Genomic DNA, 20,383 nt, shown 5'->3' with positions numbered 1-20,383 from the left:
ATAAAACATGACAACCAAGGAATCCTAGCATATATTTTTGTTATCCATGTTATGTCTATGTATTAACAAACTGCTTATCCTGAAAATGATGGCATAGAAGGAAGGAAAGAGAGGGATATATGGCAACCTATAGTTTTTTTTTTGATCTTCCTTACTCAGTAAGCCAACAGTAGTGATGTTACTAGAATATGCATGCATAAATAAATCAAATAAAGAGTGAAGTCAGTTTGATGCAGTGTTTTCACTGTTCTGGAATATGTATGTATGAGCTGTGATATATGAATTATGCAATTTCAGTGATTCTGCATACAATTTAAACACTTTTATATTTGCATTTAAAACAAATATGCAATATCAAAATTAACAGTAAAAGTACATATATGTTGTGGAATATTAGGCAGCCATAGAAAAAGAATGAGATCATGTATTTTGTGGGAGCATAGATGGAGTTGGAGGCTATCATCCTTAGCAAACTAACTCAGGAACAGAAAACCAAATACCACATATTCTCTCTTATATGTGGGAGCTAAATGATAAGAACTTATGAACACAAAGAAGGAAACAACAGACTGGGGTCTACTTGAGGAGGGAAGATGGGAGAAGGGAGATGAGCAGAAGAGGTAACTATTGGGTACTGGGCTTAATACCTGGATGATGTATTTAGATGTGCAACAAATCCCCATGGCACATGTTTATCTATGTAACAAAACTTCACATGTAACATCAAACCTAAAATAAAATTGGAAAAAAATGTATAATTTTTTAAATATGAATGATATTAAATAGTAAACACAAAACACTATGTCAAGTTGACAGAGACCATAGAATAATAAAAAAAGCATTATATTCTGCTACGTTTAATGACACTTCTATCATTTAACTAGGACCATTTACTCTTTGTACTGGGTTCCATAGATCCAACCATTGTTTAGAGTGCTTATAAAATCAGTCCTACTGCATAAAATCTCCCAGCTAAATTATCTGGCTGTACCTTGCCTCATTAGGTCTCCAACATCTCATTATTACTAGAGATGAAATTGTGTTATGCAGTAGAGAGATGCAATAGCATTGACTACTTTGGTGGACTTCTATCATACAATGTGAAGTTTAGTGACATGGTTTGGCTGTGTCCTCACCAAAATCTCTTTGTAAATTGTAGTTCCCATAATTTCCATGTGTCATTGCAGGGACCTGGTGGGAAGCAATTGAATTATGGGGGTGGTTACCCCCATAGTGCTGCTCTTGTGATAGTGAGTGAGTTCTCACAAGATCTGATAGTTTCATAAGGAGCTTTTCCCTCTTTCGTGTGGGAGTTCTGCTTGCTGCCACCACGTGAAGGAGGACATTTTTGTTTCCCTTTCCACCATGATTCCAAGTTTCCTGGGGCCTCCCGAGCCCTGTGGAACGGTCAGTCAATTAAACCTCTTTCATTTGTAAATTACCCAGTCTCAAGTATGTCCTTATAGCAGAATAAGAATGGACTAATACAGTAAATTCGTACCAGGAGTAGTGGGACGCTTCTATAAACATACCCCAAAATGTGGAAGTGACTTTGAAACTGGGTAACAAGCAGAGACTGGAACAGCTGAGATGGCTCAGAAAGAGACAGGAAAATGTGAGAAAGTTTGGAAATTCCTAGAGACTTGGAGGGCTCAGAAGACAGGAAGATGTGGGAAAGTTTGGAGCTTCCGGGAGACTTGTTGAATAGCTTTGACCAAAATGCTGATAGTGATGTGGACAATGAAGTCCAGGCTGAGGTGGTTTCAGGAGATGAGGAACTTGGTAGAAACTGGAGGAAAGGCAACTCTTGTTATGCTTTAGCAAGAGACTGTTGGCATTTTGCCCCTGCCCTAGAGATCGGTGGAACTTTGAACTTGAGAGAGATAATTTAGCGTATCTGGTGAAAGAAATTTCTAAGTGGCAAAGCATTCAAGAGGAAGCAGAGCATAAATTTGGAAAATTTGCAGCTTGAAAATGTTATAGAAAAGAAAAACCCATTTTCTGAGGAGAAATTCAGGCTGGCTACAGAAATTTGCATAAGAAATGAGGAACCAGATGCTAATCATCAAGACAATGAGGAAAATGTCTCCAGGGCATGTCAGAGACATTCACGGCAGCCCCTCTCATAACAAGCTCCTAGGCTTAGGAGTGAAATACAGTTTCCTAGGCCCAGGGCCCACCTGCTGTGTGCAGCCTAGGGACTTGGTGCCCTGCATCTCAGCATAAAGTGTATCAAGTGTTTTCATGTGACATGAAAAACTGTAAAGGTAATGGAACAAACTGTAAAAGAGCAGGGGTTTTGCATGTTTAAAAAGTTAAGCTGGTGTAAATTCAAATTAGAATGTTATAATATAAAATGTTAAATATAATCCCCATGGTAAATACAAAGAAAATAGTTATAGAATATACAATAAAGGATATGAGAAAGAAATTTAAATGTTTCACTACAAAAACTCAACTAAACACAAAAGAACATAGCAATGAAGAATATGCGGGAAAAAATTCTTCAAGGTATATAAAAAATTAATAGCAAAATGACATAAGTAAGTTTCTACTCAACAGTAATTACTTTCAATGTGAGTAAACTGTCACATCACAAGACAAAGATTGGCTGAATTAATATAAAAATATGATCCAATTATACAGTATTTACTAGGGACTCACTTTAGATCCAAAGACACAAATAGGCTGAAATGGAGAAGATGGTAATATGGTCTGGCTGTGTTCCTACCCAAAATCTCATCTTGAATTGTAATCTCCGTAATCCCCATGTGTCAAGAGCAGGATCAGGTGGAGGCAATCGGATCACAGGGGTGGTTTTCCCCATGCTGTTCTTGTGATAGTGATTCAGTCTCATGAGATCTGTTGGTTTTGTAAGTGTCTGGCATTTCCCCTGCTTGCACTCACTCCGTCCTGCCATCTGTGAAGAAAGTGCTTTGCTTCCCCTTCGCCTTCTGCCATGATTGTAAGTTTCCTGAGGACTGCCCAGCAATACAGAACTGTGAGCCAATTAAACACCTTTCCTTTATAAATTACCCAGTCTTGGGTATTTCTTCATAGCAGCGTGAGAACGGACTAATACAGATAGATAAATATATTCCATGCAAATAGTAACCAAAGGAGGACAGGAAGGGCTGTACAAATATCAGACAAAACAACATTATGTAAAAAAAAAATAAAAAATAATAAAGAAAGAAAAAATATTGCACTAAGTGAAGTAAGCCAGTCACAAAAAATAAATACTATATGATTTCACTTGTACAAGGTACTTAAAGTAGTCAAATTGATACAGACAATGCGGAATGGTGGTTGTCAGGGGCTGGGAGTGAAGGAGATGGGGAGTTATTGTTTTAAAGAACTTGCTATTAAAGTATAATAAATATACATAAAACATCACGTCTTAAATAAATATATGGCTTAATTATCACCAAATAAACACATCCCACATAACCAGCACCCTCATCAAGAAACAGAACGTTAACAGAGCTGGCATAGCCCTCGGGCTGCCCCTTCCACTCACTTCCCAGTCTCCCTCCCACAAAGCAATCCATTATCTTGTCTTCTAACACATAGACTAATTCTGATTTTTGAGCTTTGTACATATGAAATCATACAATATGTACAATTTTGTGTTTGGCTTCTTTCACTGGAGATTCTGTGTGTGAGATTCATCTATGTTGTGTATAGTTGCCCTTTTTTCATTCTCAGTGCTGCCTATTCCACACTGTGTATGCAGCACACTTTACCTTTCCTCCTGATCATTGTAGTCTTTAGTTTGGGCTATTATGGATGGTGCTGCTGTGCACATAATTTTAATTTCATTTTTTATTTGTTGCTGCACACCTAAGTGCACTAAAAGACATGTAGCAGAATATACCATAAGGTCTAGTCAGCGAAGCTGTTAAGTCAAGAGAAGAAAGAGACTCATAAGGATCTGAAAGGAGAAAACAAAACTGACACAATTCGCAAAAGGCATAAGGATGTACATAGAAAAGAAGGAATTACAGTTAATAAGACAATCCAGCAAGACCACTGGATTCAAGGTCAATATACAAAAACAAATTGCTTTTTAAGATACCAGCAACAAATAGAGACTGGGAATTATTTAATGGGCATAAAGTTTTAGCTTTGCAGGTGTAAAAGTGCTCCGGCCATAAATGGTAATGACGGCTGTGCAACAATATGAATGTACTTCGTATCACTGAAATGTTCTCTTAAAAGTGGTTATAATAGTAAATTTTAGGTTATGTGTATTTTACCATATCATAAAATTATATATAATGTATATATGCTGATGTTAAGTAGATTTGTAATATGTAATATTTGGGGACGATTCATTGGCTTCCTCTCAAATTAACTTGCGAACAGTGTAGGCTTTTATTAATCACTCTGGATCTTGAGAAAACCAACTCAGAATCTTCAATATTTTATTAAAATAACACTTCCCGTCTGGAATTATACTACATGTTCACCTCAACTATTCAGAAAGCAGATGATCATCAGAAACTAAGCAGACAAATACATGAAATTTAAATGAAGAAATGACTTCTAAGAAACTTTCTTTTCTATACAGTATAGTGAAAAAGATAATTAGAAAAAAACTCCTGGTATATACAGCACATTTAAACATTTTAAGTAGAAAAAAGAATATTAAAGTGTTTTATCACATAACTAGGCTGAAGAGAAAGGAGGAACATTCTTCAGAGAGAAAAAATTAGCAAATTTGTCCTCAGAGAATACATAAAATAGTGTTGGAGTTTTCTTTAGGGCATCTGGAAAAGTTAGGACCTGTGTTATTTAAATGAATTTATTTTGAAACTTGTTAAGTTTGGTATAATGTGAGATTTACAGACATATGCAAATTGTTAAATATAAAATATGGAAAACGTATCTAATACTACATAATTATATATGTATTTATTAAGCTATAATGAAGACTATCAAAATTGACTATCATATAAAAAGTAAAATAGAACTACAAACATAAAATATAATAATTGAAATTTTAAATTCAGTGTTAAAGAGGAAATTCGATTGAACCAAGAGCTAGTGAAGAGAGAGCTATAATTTCAGATATTTATAGCGAATGGAGCCCAGAGTTGTAAGAGACAAGGGAAAAGCGTGAGAAAGTCCACATGCCTCCGTAGGAGTTTCATGAGACAATGGGAATAATGAAGGAGACATAATATTTAATAAAATATTTTACCAAGGTGGTTAAAAAATCAATCTTTTCATAGAACCCAAATAAATACAGAGAAAAAGAAATTAAATGACATTCACACCAGACACATAAAGTGAAACAGCAAGATTGCAAAGACAAAGTGACTCAGTGATTGGCATAAAATTTTAATTAAATACCGATGTTAATATTGAAAAATTAATCCATAAACAAGAAGAATAATGTGTATCTCTGTCGAGCTATTTGAGGAAAAAGAAAAAAAACTTAGGTAAGCAAAAAATATTTCAATCCAATGGGTCCGTTTAATCCAATCAATCCAACTCAAGAGAGGAACAAAGAAGTGTTACAGTAAAAGTAAAACAAATAAATAAGATGAGGAAAGCAAATTCAAAATAATAATAGCAATCAATATATATGTACCAACAAGTCAAATTAAAAGACAAAGCTTTTCATATTGCATGAAGAAAATAATTCTATGTATGTGATTTTTACAACAGACTTGCCCAAATTATCAGGACTCAGAAAGAGTGAAATTAAAATTCTAGAAAATATAAATAATTAAATACTAATCCGAAGAAAGTTTATATAATTAGTTTTGCATTAGACAAAGTATATTTTAAGGCAAATAGTGTTAACCAATGAAAATAAGTCTTTAAATATATTCACTATTTCTAAGGCACATTACGGCATGCCTATTGTTGTAAATTGAAAAACTTAATAAGAATAAAATAATTAGATAGTGCAAACTATTTTTAAAGTGAAATGTATAGAACATTGCAACAAACAACATATGAATGAACACACATTCTTTTGGGGATATATGGAACATTTTCAAATGTAGAGCTTTTACTCGGCGAAAAAATACATGAAATCCAATTTCAATATTATAGAGCCCACAATCTCTGAACATGACACAATTAAGTTAGAAATAAATACTTTAAAAATTCAAAATCTATATTTAAATAACTCATGAGACAAAAAGAACAATGGAAGTGAGAAATGCTTACCCATGATTAAAATTTAAACTATCTAAAAATATAAGTACAAGTGAGTATAAGGAGTATTTAGAGGAAAATATATATCCTTAAAGTATGGTATTTAAAAAGATTATGTCTAAAAAAAGACCCAAACATTCAACTTAAAAATCAGATAAATAAATCAATAAGTAAATACACTGAGGAAGTAAAGAAACAGTAAAGAAGAGAGTAGCAATTAATAAAATTGCAAACAAAGTGATAATGAAGTTTAGCAAAGACAAAAATTGATTATTGGAACAGAGAAAAATAGCAAATTCTGACAAGATGAGTCAAGAAGATAAAATAAAATAAGAAATGTATGAATATTAAGGATTTAAAAATAGAACATAATTCAACAGAAATTAAAATAACAGAATATTATTTTTTAGTAAAAAGGACAACTTTGTAGTCAAACCATTTGAAAACTTAGCTGAACTCTATGTATTAACAATAACTATAAAAATCCCCCAAAGAACCAAACAATAAACTCACCAAAATTAAATCAAGAGAAAATAATAAACCTGCTGTATTGTCTATAAAGTATATAAAATTGAATATATATTTAAAATATTCACCCAAAATAAACTGTAATTCAAGATGATTTAAGAGTCTTGTTCTAAAAGTTATTGAAGAACTGGCTATCCATAATCTTACACAAATCCTTTTTTGAGAAAAAAAGAAAAAGAAGATAGAATGTACTCCAGGTTATTCATAAGATTATAACTTGACAATAAAATGAGGAAAGCAAAGCACATAAAATAATTTATGTATACATATATATATGCATTTCCAATAAAACGTTAAATAAAAATAGTTGTGATGAGAAACCAACTCCAGCATTCTGTAAGCAAAATAAAATATCACAACCAAGATGGGTTTATTCTAACAATGTAAAGTTATTTCGCCAATAGAATAATGGATTAAAGAAATGCATTACTTAAACAGAATAAAGAAGAAAAATAGGAATTTGAAAACATTCAGAATAAAACATTCAGCACAAATTTTAAGAATTATGTAAGATAAAATCTGATAGTATAATGAGAATAGAAGAGAATTTTCCTAAATTGGGAAAAAACCTGCAGAAAACATCATGGTCAACATTGAAATCTTATGATTACTTTTAAATTTACATGTATATGTGTTATAAACATCAAACAATAATCAAGACAGTTATGAATAAATATAATCAGGTAAACAAATGTGCTCTACTAAATACCATTATATATCCTGAATTCTCTTATTTGGTTGGATCACAATATTATATCAGAATAATTTCTGTTATTTCATTGATAATGAATTTCAGTAGTGTTGAGAGAAATTAACACCTCACCTAGTTGACCCCTAAAAAGTAGTAACTTGTGTGTTTAGTAAAAAACAACACGGTTTTTAAAAATCTAAATAGATAAGAGACATAGCTGGAAAGGAATAAAGACAACTTCTCAATCTTTTCTTCCAAATCAATAAAAGGAGATTTCCAGTTGGGGTGAGATGTTTGAAGGAGTGGGAGGAAATTTTCTATTCTAATAGCCACAAAATTCTGCTATTGCAAATGTCAGATAAATATAAAAAAAGACTAATACTGTTTGCTAGCAAAAAATTATATATTTTTATATATTATTTTTTACTGGTTTCTGGATGTTGCAAAAAAAAAAGATTTTTGAAAAGTAAACACAGAGGAACCCTTTCTTCACCCTAGCAACACACAATAAATCGGTAGCAATCTCATTGGGTATGATGGATGCTAACTCATTCTAAAAACCGTCTTGTTGCATAAATCTAAGAACTGTGAAGGCAAAGATGGTGGCTGTCCATTTGTAAAACTTCCTCCAGAGGATGCAGGCCTGTCTCTATGATAACGGTGTTTCTCACCAGTGATTAATGCTCCAAAAGATTTTTTGTTGGCATACATCCCAAGAAATATGGTCGATAAACTGGCAAGATCAGCAGATTGCAGCCCAAAATCTCCCTTTACTTTTTTGAAAGCTCTCTTTACTCTTTTGAAATTCCTATCATTTTTGTTGTATGTAAACCAAAGTTTATGTTTCTCAACTAACTTCTGAAATCTTAACTTAATCTCATTCACTTGCTTGCATTGTTATAGACCACTTAGATGTACTTTTATTATTTAACCTTAGAGATATTATATTTTCTAATTCCTTCTTTCAAAGATTATTAAAGTTAGAAGGACCAACCATCCAGATCAACTTATTGATCCAAAACCAGTGTTTATAATTAACTGACTTGCCTAAGACAAAATTGCCAAATCTGAGCCCTAAACTCAGATTTTGTAACATTGTAGCCTCGCTCTGTTTATTTCACATTTTGACACATTTTATTTTGCCCAGTTTGCTTGTAAACCTGTAACGGAAACAACTAAAATAATGAGCTCCTCAATCCTTCCTTATATCGAATGCTGGTCTAGTACCTCACACATAATGGGATTCTATGTCTCTATCTATTTATTCAGAAGATATTTGTGAAACACCTACTATGATTTAGTCACTGAATAAATGCTAACAGTGCAAAAAGTTATTTCCCATCCATGCTAGCGTTAAAAGTTCTCATCCAGTTCCACAGTTTTAAGTACTGCTTATATGTCAATTGTTCCCAAATGCCTACCTCCAGCCCTGACTTCCTCGCTGACTTCAGATTCATAAATCTGTCTATTTAGCATATCCATATGGTTATCTAATAAAGATGTCAAATTTTACATTTGATTTCATTGGCTCCAAAACTTACTCTCTCAGTTGTCCCCATCTTAGTAAGTCTATCCAGTTACTGAAGCTAAAACTGTCAGGGTACTTTTGAGTCTTGTGTGACCTACAGCTTCTACTAATAATCCATCACTAAGTCCTGAAAGCTTTATATTTAGAGAGAAAGTACATGTCATCTGGAGTCAGGATGACTCAGTTGAAGTCTTGGCTCCACCACTTGTTAGCTATATGATATTTTTCAGGTAATTAACTTCTCTGCAATTCATTTTTTTCTACCTAAAATAGAATGGATAATATTGATGTCACATGATTGTTACAAGATTTGGAATAATACATGTAAAGTATTTGGTATAGCTTTTGAATTATTTTCGGGAGGCAGTGATTTCTTTTTGTAAAGAGACAATGTCCAAAGGAGTTGATTAGATATGAAGATAAGTGTAAAGACCAAGCCCAGAAATACCTCTGCTTTGGGCAAGTCTCTGCTTCGGGAAAGTTAGAAATGGCTGGTCACCCATTTACCAAGTTAAGCATCATGAGAAGTAAGATATATCTGAGGATAATTATGTTAAGCTTAATATGGTACATGCTGAGTTGCTTGTGGTATATTTAGGTGGAGAAATCCAATAAACAGTGGTGAATATTTAGGGCTATCTTATTGCACAACCTCAGGAAGAACCACTTCCGGCACAATCTATGTTAGTGGCGCTTCTATGCTCAGGGATACTGTCTGGTAACAGAGAATTTTCATTTTTCGCTTTTTAATAGTTTTCTGCTAATTGAAGCATTGACAATACATTTGGTCACCTAGGGAACATGTATACTATAAGGTGATAGAGAGCTGTAGATAAAATTCAGAGGAGTTTCTCTATGGAAAAGACAAACTGAGAAACATAAACCCATGAGAGAGACTAAGCAGCAGTAATAAAATGATAACACCACATGCTCTAACCAAACCAATGGGAGGACTGACTGTATCAATACTAAATGTCAGTCCTAGAAAAATGGGAACCTATGTTTCAATAGTCTAATAGGTAGTTACAATTTAGTGTTTAAAGATGAAGCAGTATGCTCTTGGGGGTCAAGTTACTTTGTGTTCAAATCTCAGATTACTGCATGTCCTTTAACTGAGGGAGACAGGGATGACAATGATGATAAGAATGATGATTATAGTTAGTATGTAAACAGGCAGGTATGAAAATACTTATCCTAAGTATGCCATGTGCATGTGCATGTGTGATTTCTAGTTCCTAAGTTGAGAAATTGTGCTTAGAAAATTAAATGACTTTGTAAAGTACATACACCTAAAAAGGAGGAAAACCAAGATTTGACCCTGGCAAGTTGAATCCAGAGCCTCTTCTTTTTACCAGTGCTATTACTGGTTACAGCTTAACCACTAGGCTTCCCTGTGTTCCCAGCTGAGAAATGTGATTACAAATACCTACTTCAAGTCATTGCTGTGATCATTAAATTTAATTTAACGAGGTGATATATGTGAATTCCTACCAAAGTAGTTAGAACTTAGATGACACCCAACAGATACTAATTTGCTTTCTTCTGTTTCCAAATCTAGTTACATGGGATAGGATAAATTAATGACTTTTAAAATAGACTTTCAATTTTTTTCTGTATCTGGAATCGTGAAAAGACATTTTAAGATATATATAAAAGTTTATGTCATATATTAAAAGATTAGATGCTTTATACATAATACCATCTATAAAACTGTCAACAAAAAGAAAAGCTTAAACTTAATCTTTAATCCATTTGATAACACCTACTGTGAGTTTATTATCACTACACATCTGAGTTTTGCTTCAGAATTTTGTATATTCCCTTTGATTCAGCAGCCAGGCATTCTAAGGAACTTGTCGACTTGTTTACTTTCAGAATTATGACTATGTACAGAGTTAAAAAGGCAACAACAAGTGGTCAGTTTAACAATTGCTGAACTAGAAGTAACAAGAATATCACTAGTAGCAGATTATGAGATTGAGCATATAACAAAGTCTAACACATTTAAAATGTATCTGCCTTATTAAAATGTAAATTTGGCAATATAATTCTTTTGAGTTTCAGGGAGGAAATGAGCCTGTTGATTAACTCCTTGAGATAGAACCTCCATTCGTAGACACATGGTGGCATGTAAGGTTTAGCATTGCCACTGCTTCTTGAGTCTTCTCTTTTTCGTAATGTACACTAAACACCCTTCAGATGGTATGTTCATGAAGATCTCTTTGCCATTCTTGTCTCATCTGTAGTATGGAGAAGATGCTCCAGATGAATTGGAAGACTACCTCAGAAATCTCTCCATGGAGAACTCCTAGCACAAAGCCTGGACTACTGTAAATGCTTCATGATTACAGCCAGTTTAATTTCACTTAAATCCTACTTAAAGCATTATTTGTATTATTCTGTCCAAATAAATCTATATATTTTAAGATACATTAGAAGTGAAAAATGTATCGTTTACATCACTAGATAATTCTATATTTGCAACTGATTTTCAAGCTACAGTGGGAGGCTAGCATGTCTTGAAAATGACTCTTCGCTACTAAACTCTGGGCACAAAAGGTACTGGATAATAGTCAATGCCAATGATCACATATTTGTTCACTTATGTGAATTCCTAGCCCTCACATTGTCCTCTTTTCACTCTATAACCACCTTTGAACTTCTGAGATGTGTAGCATAGTTCTTGCAATTGGAAATAATTGGAATGTGGGGTAGATAAATACACATGTATCAGCAGAGTGAGAAATGGTCATGGGCAGTATAAAAATAGCACTTATCACTAATGGAACATAAAAATGTCATTCCCTGGGTAGCAACTTTGCTGCTAAAATTGTTCTGGGGAGGTAGAAGCAACGGCAATTTCCTCTGACCTCCAGGGTGGTCCAAGTTTCTCTGGTTGAAATAATCCATTGTAAATGACTGATCATGAAATCTGAAAAAATAACTTGTATAGCAGTTAATATTCCTCCTCAACAGGAGGAATACATGTACATGTATTTCAGGAACTTACATGACAATGGCTCATGGGTTTTGATGTTAATTATATTTATTCTTGCTCACAACTCATCTATTTTCCCTTAGTTAGAAAGATATAAATACATGGTGATATTTAGAAAGGTATAACCATTTCTACTAATAGAAAAAATGAATTTTATATTTTAGATTCACTCTAATCTACTACAAGATTCCATTTTTTAATCTCCTCTGCAGTCTCAGTGAAAGCCAGCTCACATCCTTGAAAAAAATATTTACATGATTTCTTTAGAATTTAGTTTACTGTATTTAATGTAACATCATCCTGAATTCCACTAATTGCTAGGTAATCTCTGGTTCGGACATTTTCTAAATTTTGCCTTTTTCTTGCTAAGCAGCCAAGCATTTTACACTGGCTTTGAATTCTCACATGGATCCATTTCCAGGAAGATGAATCAGAGTTAACAACAAGGAAACCTGCTTATTCAGAAAAAATGTACTCCATTCGTATTCATTGAATTTCACTTTGTAAGAGACAGGACTGGACCAGTAATCAAACATAATCATGATTCTACCTTTTTTTTTTCTTATGGGAGTTGAATATTCAAGTACCGAAAATCCCTATCACATGGAACTGGGGGACTTAGGCTACTGTTAGGGGTGTTCTTTCTTCTCTATTATTCTCTATGAGCCACATTCTTTTAGCAGATCACTGATGGCCTCAGATAATTAGAATGGCAGATTGAAATGACAAACTTTTAACCATAAGAAAGTATTATAAAGATTATATTTATTATTCTAATAAAATAGTTGAAGTTTTCTATAGTGTTATGTCAAATACCCCTTTTCAAACAGATTTGGGAGGACAAACTATTATTTACGATCGAGATTACAAAAGCAAATTTTGGCTTGTGTTGAAAGTAGAAAATAGTAATTATTTCTGGAGAAAAAAACCAACTTCACTTTTATTGGCTCTGTCTAGCCTATCGTTGCTCAGCTCGCCTTTTAATACAATTTAAAATAATAAGAGTTTATTTATGAGTAAAGTAAATCTGACATGGCAAAACTCTACCTAATTGGAAATAAGTTAAATCGACACTTACTCTTATCAAAGTTATCAGATTCTCATCTCCCATAGATCTGCTTTAATATGTACTTGTTTTAGAGCAGTTCAGATCGAGGTACAGTAATGATGCCTGCATTACAGTCAACCTTTTTTCAAAGAGATTTACCAGTCAGGTTGATTTCAAATGACCTCACTACCTAATAGACACATTTATTCTTATCAACTGTCCAATACAGAAAAAGGAATTCACTTTTGACCTTCTATTTAGAAAAAAATATGTATTTTAAAGAGGATTTGAACAAAATAAATATATACTCCACATTTACAACAAAAGTAAACAGACTGTCTTTTCACAGGATGTGAAACTGTCAAGAAAATAGTCCTTTATCATCCTCTATTTTCTTGTTTTGTTTTTACTAGCAACGTATCTCAGTTTTTTAAATTTATTTTCCGTGAGATAATCCAAAACCCTATGCACAAAATGAATTAAAAGTGTATAAGAGCAAGTGACATATTTTTCTACTCGGCTCAACTGAGGAAGATACTGCGTGATAGCCCATCAAGATTTAACAGAATTTTCATGTCCTGCCCAGAGTCAGACAACGAGATTCTATGATGTACTCTAAGATTTAGCTATGAGGCAAACTTCCTATCCTGTGGATAGTGTGAGCAGGGGTTTTAGTTTGAACCGTCCTGAATATTTGTCATTAGCTAGAGTATTTAAGAGAAAGAGATCTTAGGCTTTTCCTGCAATTGGCCTTTTATAATGCCAGCAAAGAATGTGAATGTTGAGTCTATGATTGCTTCTCAGTATGCCATCTGTTTTCAAAGTAAGCTGAATATTGCTGCCGTGTTTCCAAAGTCTGCTATAGATCATTCACTGAAATGGTGGCAAGAGGAGAGGTACCTCTTGCTTTTTTCTAGGTGCAGCTGGGTTTTACAGAAGGATCACTCATATTATCCAGGAGTTCGCTAATTGTACCTGTCAGTTTCCATTGCATTAACATCATTTAAAATTATTTAGCCTTGAATAATTACATGAAATAGATATCTTGCTCTATTTCCTAGTAAACAGACAAACAAATTGGAGAGGAAGATACTCTTAATTGGATGTGTTTATCCTTTTTAGACATCGTCTTTGCCACATCTTTGACAATGATTCACAAAGAGAGTTGTACACTTATTTTTTCCTGAAATAAACATTTAAGGAACACAAAATTCTGTCCTTTTCCTCAATCAGATAAGGGAAACCTATCATCCCTGTTATTTTTGTCAGAAATCTAAATGCTTCTTAGACAAGCACACAAACACCTACACACACAAACAAAACATTTATTTGCTATTTAATTTGAATTGTATCACATGGTTGTGGAGTTAAGGCAAAAGGCAAGGGAAATTATAATGTACTCTCTGCTCTATTTATCCAGTTTTTCAAAACAATGAAGTTTTCATCTGTATCCAGTAGAGAGCTTGTTTTAAAAATTGCATAATATACAATGATTATTCCTTAAGGGAATTGGAGGCAAATTAAAGGTAATACAATACTATTGAACTGGCTTTTCCTCAAGGAGTACTCTATAGAACTGGGTAATAATGTTGTACAAACTATGGATCTGAAACACATATGCTTTCATCATCACCATCTGTACTGAATTTATAACTGAGAGAAGAGGGTGTGTCAGAAAATTTAGATTAACAATATATTTGCCCTTTTATATACTAGCACTTTAAGTAAAATTGTTTAAAAAGCTACTTTCTCACTAAAATATCACATCATGTCAATAGTAGCTTTTTATTCTATCCCGATGGAAAAGCTAAAATTCAGTGTAAGAGCAGTGAGGCTTAGTGAGGCTGTCGAAAACAGGATGGTTCAATTTTGTCATCCAAGGACATGAGGCAACACTGTGTCATAGGTTGAATAGATCACAAAGGATATATACTATGTAATAAAAATCCCAGAACACTTGCCCAAGGTAAATTGTTGTGAAACAAATGATGATAACAATATGACATTATTCTTTAGTGTGCATGCACTTGTTAACAACACACAAAAGGGTCATTCAGGGATAATCCTGAAACTTTAGCCAGCTTCCTGCTGGGATGAGAGAGGCAGATTTCATGGAAGTCCCCAGAAATGCCAATGTGAGGGTTCATTTTATGTTTCAATTTGACTGGGCCATCAGGTGCTAAAACTCGGTCAAATATCATTCTACGCATTTCTGCGAGAGTGTTTCTAAATGAGATTATAATATTTAAATTGGTAGACTGAGTGAAGCACATTGCCCTCTCTAATCTTGGTGGGCCTCCTCTAATCAGTTGAAGGCCTGAATGGAATGAAAAAGCTTTCCCTCCTCAAGTAAAAAATACTCTCCATGAGTGACTGACTTTCTACAGGGACTTGGCTTTTTCCTGCCTTCTAACTCAAATGGAATCATTGGCTCTTCCTGGGCCTTGAACATGCTGGCCTTCAGACTGAAACTATACCATTGGTCTCCTGGGTCTCCAGCTCCCTGACTCACCCATTTGAAATCTGTCAATCTCCATAATCACATGAACCAAATTCTCATTATAAGCCTTTAATTTTTAGTTTTTATATTTAAAACATTTTTTGAGACAGGGTCTCACTTTGTCATCCAGGGCGGAATGCAGTGGCGTGAACATGAATCACTGCAGCCTCAACCCAAGCGATCCTCCCACCTCAGTCCCAAAAGTAGTAGTGAGACTTATTCACTATCATGAGAACAACATGAGAAAGACCTGCCCCCCGCCCCAGGATTCAATTACTTCCCATTGGGTCCCTTCCACAATACGTGGGAATTGTGGGAGTTACAATTCAAGATGAGATTTAGGTGGGGACACAGCCAAGCCATATCACCTTCCTTCCAGCTCTTTCTACAACCACTCCCTCATTCCCAGGAACCACTGATCTGTTTTCTGCCACTGCAGAGTCATTGCATCTTTTTCAGTTTCAAATACATTGAATTATACAGTATATACAATTCCTTTGTAGGATTTCTTTTGTTCAGTATAATTATTACATGCTTCTACCACAATGTGTTTACCCATGTACCTTTTGATGGTTATTTCCTGTTTGAGGCTATTAAAATTTAAGCTTCTATGAACATTCATGTACAAGTCTTTGTGTAGATACACACTGTCATTTTACTGGAATGAATGAGATGATAATATTTGTTTACCTATTTAAGAAATTGTCGCTTTTAAATTTTTAATTGGACACCACTTTTCCCTATTGCACACTCATCATCACTCCCTCCCCACCACCAGCTTTGAGGCTTTATACAGTTGTTGAGACAAAGGACACATAGGACCAATGGGTATGAAATATAGTTTATTACTCATATAGAAAACGGCAAACATTTCCCCCAAGGAAAATAAGGCAGTATCAGTCCATAGTGATACAAGACAAGTGAATTTAAACTTCCAGCATCCAAGGAAGGGAGCAAGCTGACTTTCTTATTGGCTTCCCAAGAGGTGGAGCAAAGGGGAGAAGGAAAGGGTGAGATTTGAAAGCTGTCTTTGATCAAACAAAAAATAGAGTCTTTGACTTTTATACTGCCAAACTCTTTTGCAAAGTGGTTTTACAATTTTATGTTCTAACGGTATAAATATTTCAGTTCCTCCATTTCCTTGCCAACATTTGGCATGCTCAATCTTTGAAAATTTAGACATTTTAATAGGCATATAGTAGTGTCTCTGTGCAGTTTTGGTTGGCATTTCTCTACCAACTAATGATGTTGAACATTTTCTCACTGCTCATTTTCCTTTCCTATATCTTACTTAGTTATCTGTCTGTTCAAATCATCTGACAATTTGTTATTGAGTTTTTTGTTGTCATATTTTTGAATATTGGCTGTTTTTTATGGATTCTGAATCACATATTCTTTACCAGATATTTGGTTTACAACTATTTTCCCCATATGTAGATTGTCATTTCATTCCATTACCAGTGTAATTCAAAATCCAGAAATCTCCAAATTTGAGAAATTCAGTTTATGATTTATTTGTTATACATCATACAATCATATATAAGAACCCAAGGCCCAAAATATTTTTTTCTTCTGAAAGTTTTATAGTTTTAAACTTTACATATTGATGTGATCATTTTGAGTTCATTTTGAAAAATGATGTGAGACCTGGATTAAAGTTTATATTATTTCATATCCACAGCAAATTATTACACCTGTGTTGATCAATTAACCATATATGTGTAGGTCTATTTTTGAACTCTATTCTGTTTCATTGATCTATTTGTCTAAACTGATGCCAATACCAAACCTCTTGAGTACTGTTAAGTTTATGATAAGACTTAAATTCAGGAGGGTAAGTTCAGCAAACTTGTCTTTCTTTTTCAAAGTACTTTGAAATGAATTTTAGAGTCAATTTGTCATTTTTGCCAAACAAAAAAATTGTGCTAGAATTATAATTAAAGTTCTGTTGAATCTATTGATCAATTTAAAGAAAATTTTCAAGTTAACAATATTGAGTCTTCTGGCCCACAAACACAGTACAGGTATTTCTCTCCACTTATTTATATCTTCTTAAATTCTCTCAGCAAATTTTAAAGTTTTCAGTGTAGAGCTCTTGTTCATTCATTGTCAGATTTATGTCTTAAAATTTCATAGCACTCCCCTTGACAAGGATGGAGGAGGCCCTTGGGCCTGACAACACGCATACGGTTAAGGCATTGCCACCTACTTCTTGGCATCTAACCATCGTTTTAGGCTGGGCATGGTGGCTCACGCCTGTAATCCCAGCACTTTGGGAGGCCAAGGCAGGCGGATCACCCAAGGTCAGGAGTTTGAGACAAGCCTGGCCAACATGATGAAACCCCGTCTCCACTAAAAATACAAAAAATTAGTCTGGTGTAGTGGTGCATACCTGTAATCCCAGCTACTCGGGAGGCTGAGGCAGGAGAAACTCTTGAACCTAGGAGGCAGAGGTTGCAGTGAGCCAAGATCACCCCACTGCACTCTAGCCTGAGTGACAGAGCAAGACTCCATTAAAAAAAAAAATTCGTAGTCTGATTCAGTTTTACATGGTATTTTTAAATTTCAACTTCCAGTGGTCTGTTGCAAGTATATACACATCGGATTGATTTGTTTGTATTACAGCCTTGTATTCTGATAAACACAATTATTAGCTTAAGTTGCTTTTCTTAGATTCCACAAAATTTTCTAAATAGAAAATTAATGACAATGCTGTTTCTTCTTTTGCAAATAGGAATTTATTTTATTTACCTTTTTCTTATTTTGATGCCTAGAAATGCTAACAGAATGATAGATATAGTGAGAACAAATATTGTATTTTTTCCCAAATCTTAAAAGGAAACCATTCAGTCTTTTATCATCAAGCATGATGTTAATGTAGATTTTTTTATAGCTGTAATTATCAAATTTAGGAACTTTACTTTGATTTCTAGTTTAATGAGAGATTTGTTTGTTTATTTTGTTTGCTGGCCTGTATGTGTGTCTATCAGAAATGGACACTGGATTTTAACAAATGCTGTTTTGTGCATGCATGGAAATGATCTCTTTCTGTTTTTACTCTCTTACTGTGCTAAAATGCATTAATTGATTTTCAAATATTAAACTAACCAGTTATGTCTTTAAAAATAATCTCCTTATAAAGTGCATGAAGGAGAAAAGAGAAATATTCACAGTAGAATAAGGCAGAGCAGTTTAACCCAGTTTTTACTTTCATGTTCAAGATAAAGTAAAATTAACTTGAAATCATAAAGTTAAGAATAGACATAGTTATAATTTGCTACTACATCAAAAGAGTTTCAGTTTCTGGGTCCAGGTCACTTAATTTATAATCATAGCAAATCAGAAATGGTGGTGATTTTAGGTAGAGTTTTCTTTGAAGCATACACTAAGACTGAGAATAACATTCAGAGATTAATTAGGGAGTGGTTTTAAGATTAGTACCTGCTGTGGAAGGAAAGAAGGCTTAGTTGGGTAGAGGGAGTAGCTGGTCCTCCGAAAGCCACAGAAGATATTTCAGCTATGAAGATGAGGTATCATCCTTCCAAGTTGAGCCCATTTGGGTTTAAGTGTCCAGAAATTTAGGCTTCTATATACCCACATCAACTAGTTGTTAGAAACATGCTGCCCCTGGAAATGGGGGAATGACTTTGGACTAGTTTCTCCTCTTCAGCTAAGGGCAATTCTCAAAGAAAAGCTGAAAAGTGCAACGATCATCTCATAACACTACTGACCATGGTAGAATTACGTTTTTTCTTCCCAAAGGGGGATTGTGGGCATTTCAACGGTGTTTACTACACTGGCAGACCTGAAGTGACTCCTCCTTCAACTACAGAACACTGTAATTCAATGAACATAAAGCTGGGCAAGATTATGAAATGGAACATGGACTAATATTTTATGATGGCTTAGAATTATTATTATTATTTTTTTTTTTTTTTTTTTTTTTTGAGACAGAGTCTCGCTCTGTCACCCAGGCTGGAGTGCAGTGGCGCAATCTCGGCTCACTGCAAGCTCCGCCTCCCGGGTTCACGCCATTCTCCTGCCTCAGCCTCCGAGTAGCTGGGACTACAGGCGCCCGCCACCGCGCCCGGCTAATTTTTTGTATTTTTTAGTAGAGACGGGGTTTCACCGTGGTCTCGATCTCCTGACCTCGTGATCCACCCGCCTCGGCCTCCCAAAGTGCTGGGATTACAAGCGTGAGCCACCGCGCCCGGCCGATGGCTTAGAATTAAAATTCAATTTCTTGGAGTAGTTACTGATTCATTTTTTAAAAAGTCAAATTAACCAAATTTTTATTGAAAAATTGTTTTATTAGAAGAATGAAAAATATAGCTCATGTTCTTTTCAGCAAGGTATCTTATAAAGTAAATCGTTACTAAATATTGAATCAGCAGGATTAATCTAGGGTGAATGATAGTCCAGTTGTGAAAAGTCAGTTATTTGACTGATTAGACTCAATGCATGTTGACAAATGAATCTTGGCAACCTTGACTCTCATCCTTTCTCATGCCAATCCATTTTGCACAGAAATGAAATGAGAAAGGATTCCTAGAATACTTGACAACAGAACCAAAATCATAATAATTCCCAGCCAACAATGACTTTCGTAGGTAATGAAGATTCTGCAATGTGTATTAAATAACTAGAATTGTGTTTATTTTGCTTGGAAAACAATGCAAAAACCAATTTGCTTGAAATAAAAATATATATGTTCATGTGTATATACATATATATGTACGTGTGTGTATATACATCTGAGATAAAATATCATATATATCTAAGAAAATCTTTGTACTATTATATAACAGTCAGCACTTATAGTCAGCAGGTTAACTATAACAAAATTGTTGGGAAAAGAGTCTTCTATCACAAATACTGTTCCAACTTTAAATGAATATGAAAAGTTTTTCATAGAA

General features: G+C 34.2%; 1 pseudogene; it reads left to right on the top strand.

Moving 5' to 3' along the window:
• The first annotated feature begins 17,600 nt into the window (after window positions 1–17,600).
• LOC129489054 (uncharacterized) lies at window positions 17,601–17,702 on the top strand (annotated as a pseudogene).
• The last annotated feature ends 2,681 nt before the right edge of the window (window positions 17,703–20,383 follow it).

This window comes from Symphalangus syndactylus, chromosome 8 (genome assembly GCF_028878055.3).
Source record: "Symphalangus syndactylus isolate Jambi chromosome 8, NHGRI_mSymSyn1-v2.1_pri, whole genome shotgun sequence".
Lineage (NCBI taxonomy): Eukaryota > Metazoa > Chordata > Mammalia > Primates > Hylobatidae > Symphalangus > Symphalangus syndactylus.
This window is presented reverse-complemented; position numbering and strand designations above follow the sequence as displayed.